Genomic DNA, 7,155 nt, shown 5'->3' on the forward strand with positions numbered 1-7,155 from the left:
AGCGCCCCGCGGAGAAGCTGCCCCTGCCGCTGCCCGGGGAGCTGGGCTTGCCCCGAGTTTCGCGTGGCAGAGGGGAATAGCCCGGTGCCGCGAAACGGGGCTGCCCAAGCGCTCAGAAAGTGGATGGGTAACGCGCTCGGGGGAGGGATCTCCGCTTTTTTCTCCCTGAGTCCCAACACCACCGACAACCGCTGAGGGCTCTGCGGTACCGTCAAGGATTGAGGGTTTGCCTGTTGCCTCGGGGCAGCGCCAGGGGCTGGGGGCACGGCCTGGGGTAGGAGGGAAGAGCCTTGGGGCAGCCCCGTCTGAGCACGGTGGCTTACTGGAATAGGAAAAGGACTAGAGGAGAATAAAGGGGGGATTTTGGGGGCCCACCGGGGTCTGTGTGGCTACAGGATGTATAACTTGGTTATGGTTTGATGACTGATCAGGCTGCAGAAACCCACACTGGCCTTTATCTCCTCAAAACCTCACCACGGGAAAAAGGCAAGGGTGCAGAGCAAATGCCTCCTTCACTCCATTGCAGGTCGGCTGGACTTAGATAGTACCTGGATGTCTTTCTTGCAGCCCTGAGATTTGATCACGCCCCTCCCCTCCCCCCCCCCCCCCCCACCTCCACCACATCCCAGTGCTCAGCTTTTCTGTGATTCTATGCAATGTTACCCTCTGTACCTTGATTGCAAAATGAACGTAGAACGAAATGTTGGGAGAGGATTCTACATCCAATGCAGCCTTCCAGCATTGAGCACTCACGGCAGAAATTACAGGATCATTCAGGTTGGGAGGCGCCTCAGGAGGTTTCTAGTCCAACCCTCTGGCCAAAGTGGGATCAGCAATGAACTCAAACTGGTTTGCTCAGGCCTCAGTCTAGTCTTGAAATCTCCAACGATGGAGATTGCACAACTCATTTTACTGTTGGATTGGTCCTAGGATAGATAGCACAGTATAGTCTTAAGAGAGCACGATTCATTAATCACAACCCTCTGATCCAATCCAATCAGTACCTTACCCATCCAGTTGGCTACGTCCCAGTCATTATGTCCTACATTAGATATAAAACCACAGCGGTAGAAAGTTTTGAAATGTTGCTAGACTCACAATAATAAATTATATCCACTGTTTCCCCCATCCACAAATCCCATTCTTTTATCAAAAAGGGCAATCAGGGAGGTTCACCAGGTGTGATATATTATTCTGGGTCAACCCATGCTCACTGTTTCAAACTACAGATTCACAGAATCATAGCATGGTAGGGGTTGGAAGGGGCCTCTGGAGATGATTTAGTCCAACCCCCTGCTAAAGCAAGATCACCTAGAGCAGGTTGCACAGGATTATGTCCAGGCTGGTTTTGAATATCTTCAAGAACGAGACTCCACAACCTCTCTGTGCAGCCTGTGCCAGTGCTCTGGCACCCTCAAAGTAAATAAGCTTTTCGTCAGGTTGAGATGGAACTTCCTTTGTTCCAGTTTCTGCCCGTTCCCCCTTGTCTTGTTGCTGGGCACCACTGAAAAGAATCTGTCCCTATCTTCTGGATACCCACCCTTCAGATAGTTATACTTGTTGATGAGATTCCTCCTAGGTCTTCTCAGGCTAAACAGACCCAGCTCTCTCAGTCTTTCCTCAGAAGAGAGACGCTCCAGTGCCCTAATCATGTTTGTAGTCTACCACTGGATTCTTTCAGTAGTTCCCTGTCTTGCTTGAGCTGGACAGCCCAGAACTGAAGACAGCACTCCAGATGTGGCCTCACCAGGATAGAGGGGGAGGAACCTCTCTTAATCTGTTGTCCAAACTCTTCTTAATGCATCATGGGATACCATTGGCCTTCTTAGCCATGAGGGCACATTGCTGGTTTGTGGAGGGGTTGTTGTCCACCATGACTCCCAGGTGCTTCCCTGCAGAACTGCTTCCCAACTTGTACTGGTGTCTGGGGTTATCCCTCCCTAGGTACAGGACCCTACAGTTGCCCTTGCTGAATTTCCTCAGATACCTCTTCATCCAATGTAGTCTGTCCAGGTCTCGCTGGATGGCAGCGCAGCATTCTGGTGTATTATCCATTCCTCCCATGTTTGTATCCTCAGCCAACTTGCTGAGGGTACACTCTGTCCTCTGGTCCCCCTCACTGATGAATATGTTGAGTAAGATTGGACCCAGTAGTGACCTGCAGTTGCCTAAGCTGTCCTTCAACTGCTTTTTTGAATACAGGTGCAGCATTTCTCCAATCAGCAGGGGTATCCATGGCCTCTCAAAGGTGATCAAAGGTGGCCTTTCTGTGGCATCAGCCAACATCCTTGGACACAGCCTTTCTGGCTCTGTGGACCTGTGTGTGTCAAATACTCTCCACCAATTTCTGACTCATCTGCTAATGGTCATCCTTTCATTCCATCAATCCCAGCCCTGCAAGACCTTGCTGGTGAAGATTAAGGTAAGGGTGGCATTGAGTTCCTCAGGTCTGTCAGCATCCACACTCATTAAATCACCCAGCCTACTCAGTAATGTCTGCCACTTTTCTTGTTCAGGCTCTTACCACTAATTCAGCAGTTGAGCTTGTTCTTGTTACCCTTGACATGCAAAATAAGACTCCAACTGAGCTTTTTTTTTGTTGAATACTGAGGCAACCTGTTCTTAAACTTTGTTAAAGTTTCAGTGACCGTGTTACTGCTAGAGACACTGACAGAGTGAGAGGGTGCTTTTTCCCCTGCTGTGTGCTGAAAGAAGCAGAGAACAAGATGGACTGAGCTGCAGAACTAAGAAGCCAAATACCTCAGCGATGCAACTTTGGGTTGACTAACGTTGAGAAAGTTGTAATTGCTTATCGTGGCTGGGGCATTAGGAATATCCCCTTTCTGCACAAATTATCTGCTTGTTACCAACACTGCATGTTTTCTGTACTGGGGTGATAATAGGTGTTCTCTCTTCAGCCACAGATTTTCATGAAACTGTAGGAACTTTGATGGTTTTGGGAATGCTCTCCCTCTGCCAAGCTCCATTAAAACTCACTAACATTAAAAAAAAAAAAAGAGAGAGAGAGAGAAGGGGAAGGAAATAGGCAGACATACTAGTTTTGTGCATTCCTTACTATTGTTGAACCCAAGTTAAAATAGGAACCGAAAGTGTAATTAAAGACCATGCCACCTCGTTATATGCAGAGTGGAAGGGGTGGAGGTGGAATTAGGATTGCTCAAACAGGTTTAGTTCTTACATTTCTTCATGCCTTAATGTTTAAATTAGCAAGGTTTGATTAATGAAATTTAATTTCACAAAAATATAGTAAAAAGTGCTGGTTTTACATAAATGGATCCACCATCCACTGTCTATGTCTCTTGACCTGTTGTTGGAAGTATGAGGAGATTTCCTCAGGAAATCCTAGGTTTTGGTTAATCTGGCCCTTTTACTGCTATTTAAAGAGTGTATATGTATGGCTTTTGGCAGAGAGGGCTCATTCAGTGTACTGTGAGGTCAGCATCCTGTTTGTTTCTACAGAGAACTGGAAGACACCAGGGAAGTTTTCATTTACAAGACTGTCACAATGCAAGTGTTAAGACCCTTCATGGAGCAGACAATTTTTTTTTAAATAAAAGATGAATTGTGAAGTGCACAGATCAGAGGATCTCCCAGCCTACAAGAGACTATTGCATATGCATGTTCTGCAGTTATGGAGAGGAAACAGGAATGCAGGAGTCGCTGTACTGGCACATTTTTCATGCTGCTGAACCAGACATAAAGATTAGTTGTTTGTTCAGCCAAACAGAGTAAAACAGGCCGGTCAAAGCATCATATCTGAGGAGACAGGAAAAATGCACGTTCAACACTCAGGGCAGCAGAACAGTTGCCCAGGGGCTGAATCTTTCCATGGCAAGGTCCTGGGAGGACAAAATGGTTTTATAGGGTTCCTTCTGTGGCCATCTTTGGCAGCTGTGGGCCTGCAGAACCAACATGTCCCCTAAGAAAACTGCAAGCAGCTGACAGAAGTGCAGGGAGAGAACAGTCACCTGTGATGATACAAACTTCAGTGAAGCACAAGTCCATTGTGCAGTCTTATCTCTGAATATTTTTCTACAGAGAACAGTGTTAAAGATATGCCTGCACTTAAGCTTGCATCTCCTTGTGAGAATGGTTCTTTATATATGCTTTAAATATTTCTTCTCCAGCACAAGCATGGTCACTCAGTGACCAATGTCACTCACGCATTGCATGGCTGGTCCTTGTCCCCCTGAGCCCAGATGGGTCCTGAGTAAGGCTGAGTACCCCTCTGTACTGCTCTGCCTCCACCTCCCATTGGGGTTCCTGGCAGAGCCCCTCAGCCAGCACCCAGCTGCTGCACTGCGGGCACAGTGCTAATGAGACAGGCAAAGGCCATCTTCTTCCCAAAAACATTCCCACATTTGTCCTTTGTTCTCTGCACAAAGAAATGAGTTATGTGGGAGCTAAAGAAGGGCATAAAGATCCACATAATGTAAACGAGACTGGGTGCTTGATATGATAGTCTGGTGGTGCAGCTCTCCCCCACCATGCCCCATGCTGGGCCACTGATCCCAACACTCTGCTCTTGTCTTGGTTACAGATGCAGTGAGTTGGCATGGCTGGGGCCTTTCTTGTCTTGGGTACAAGTGTAGTGAGTTGGGACAGTGCTTCTCAACCATACCTGGAACTCCTGCTGCCTGGATTGTATCTCCATCTGGACCATTATTCTTGGCAAGAATTATAGCCTGAATGGGAAAAAGCACTGACCAAAGTCAATCATCTCAAAAGCCTATAAATATCAATCCCATGTCAGACCCTTTGAGCTCTCCAGAACCCCAGTGGGATGTGAACCAGTATCTCCCCCTGTGCTGGGAGACACCTCACAGGGTAGGTTTTTTTTAGGCATCCATCTGCTGATAGATGCTGATGAAGGAAAAGGATTCAAAGATTGTCCACTGAGAATACTGACAGAGGAGAGAAGTGAGTAATTCACAAAGTAATGTGCAAAGAGAGAAAATCTTGATTGCAGGTTAACCTCTGTGTCTGTATCTCTGAATGTGATTCGATTTAGAAGTCAGAAGTCTTAAGTCTGTGTGAATTGTGAAATTTTTGAATCTTTAACCTAGTCACAAAATTTTGATAGTAACAAAGTTTGTTAAATCCTTTTTTTTTAATTGGCTGTTAGTTGAGTGTCACTAAATATCACACAATCTATCTTGTGATTTACCATAAAAGTGCTAATAAATCTTACACTGCTGCTACCTCATAATTGTGTAAGATTCATCATGTGACAAATCAGCATAGTTGGCAGTATCCTAAATCACTATTTGTGATGGAATGACATAGTTTGCAGGATCCTAAAATCAGGATTTGTGACATGGTACCAGAAAGCAACTTGCTACATGTGCAGGTACACTGCATCCAAGATGAGATGTTCAGTGCTGGAAGTGAGCTTATCTGGGTAGAGCACCCTCATCTGCTCTGCAGGGATGCTGTGAAAGGCCATATGATTTTAATTATTACATACCAAGACACATCATTGTTCATATTCTCAGAAAGCAGTCAGGCCTGTGGACAGTGACTCCCTTTTCTGCTTCTCTCTCCCTTTTTGTCTCTCCCTTTCCTCTTTTCTTTTCCTTCTTTCTGCAAGACAAAAACAGTTGGGATATTTTATCCCTGCCTCTCCTGTATATTTGGTCTTCTTAGTTCTACTTCTGGTATTTGGAAGACTTGATTTGTGGTAATTGCATTTGCTCTTCATTAAATCTACCATGTGATTTGATTCATCATTTGTTTCATTCTCTTTCAGCTGGACATTTACCACCAAACCCACTCTATCGCTCCCCTCATCAGATAGACAGGGGAGAGAGGGCATAATGAAAGGTTTGTGGGTTGAGATAAGGACAAGGAGAGATCACTCACCAATTACCATCATGAACAAACCAGACCTGACTTGGGGAAAATCAATCAAATCAGAGAAGTGTAATGAGAAATAAACACAACTCTTAGAAATGCCTTCCCCCACCCCTTTCTTTTTCCTGGGCTTAGTTTCACTGCTGATTTTGTACTTCTTCCCTGCAGCAGCAGAGGGGGACAGAGAATCGGCGTTATGGTCAGTTCATCATACATCATCTCTGCTGCTCCTTTCTCCTCAGGGGACGGTCTTCTCACACTCTGACCCTGCTCCAACCCGGGGTCCCTCTCACAAGAGACAGCCCTCCACCATCTTCTCCAATGTGAGTCCTTCCCACAGGCTACAGTTCTTTGTGAACTGCTCCAGCATGGGTGTGTTTCACAGGGTGCACATCTTCAGGACCAGACTACTTCAGCATGGGTCCGCCATGAGGTCACAAGTCCTGCCAGCAAACCTGCTCTGGCGTGGACTTTTTTCCTCTTCATATGCCCACAGATTTTGCCAGGAGCTTGCTCCAGTTTGGGCTTCCCATGGGGTCACAGCCTCCCTTGGGTACCTCCTCCTGCTCTGGCATGGAGTCCTCCATGGGCTGCAGATGGACTCTCTGCTCCTCATCATCCTCCATGGACTGCAGGGGGACAGCCTGCTGCACCATATGGTCTTCTCCCTGGGCTTCGGAGGATGCTCTGCTCTGGTGCCTGGAGCATTTCCTCCCCCTCCTTCTTCAATGACCTGGATGTCTGCAAAGTTGTTCCTTTTGCACCTTCTCACTCCTTTCTCTGTCAGTCATTGTCCACGGTGGGTTTTTTCCTCCTTTGTGACTACATTAGCCTAGAGGTGCTACCACCTTTGCTGATGGGCTTGGCCTTGGCTAGCAGTGGGTCTATCTTGAAGCCAGCTGGCATTGGCTCTGTCAGAACTAGGGGTGGTTTCTAGTGGCTTCTCACAGCAGACCCACCTCTGTAGCACCCCCCCTACCAAAACCTTGCCACATACATCCAATACAGTGATGTAATTTGTGATTGCTGATGACTAGAGAGAAATTCTCAAGTTCTCAAATTTTTTTAATCTCCCTCCTCCTTTTGCTAGTCTGATTCACTAATGTATTCCTTCTGCTTTATACCACTTTGCAGATGTAGAGAGCAGCTCCAGTGTACAGGCTGGGTGAGGAGCACATAGGCTGAGAGGGGATTTCACCCAAGTCCCTGGGAAGCACTATTTCCCTCTCTTCTGCTCTGTCTCTCTCTGCATGCCAGCAATCCTCAGTATGTGACTTCTTA

The sequence above is a fragment of the Gallinula chloropus genome (genome assembly GCF_964237585.1).
Source record: "Gallinula chloropus genome assembly, chromosome: Z".
Lineage (NCBI taxonomy): Eukaryota > Metazoa > Chordata > Aves > Gruiformes > Rallidae > Gallinula > Gallinula chloropus.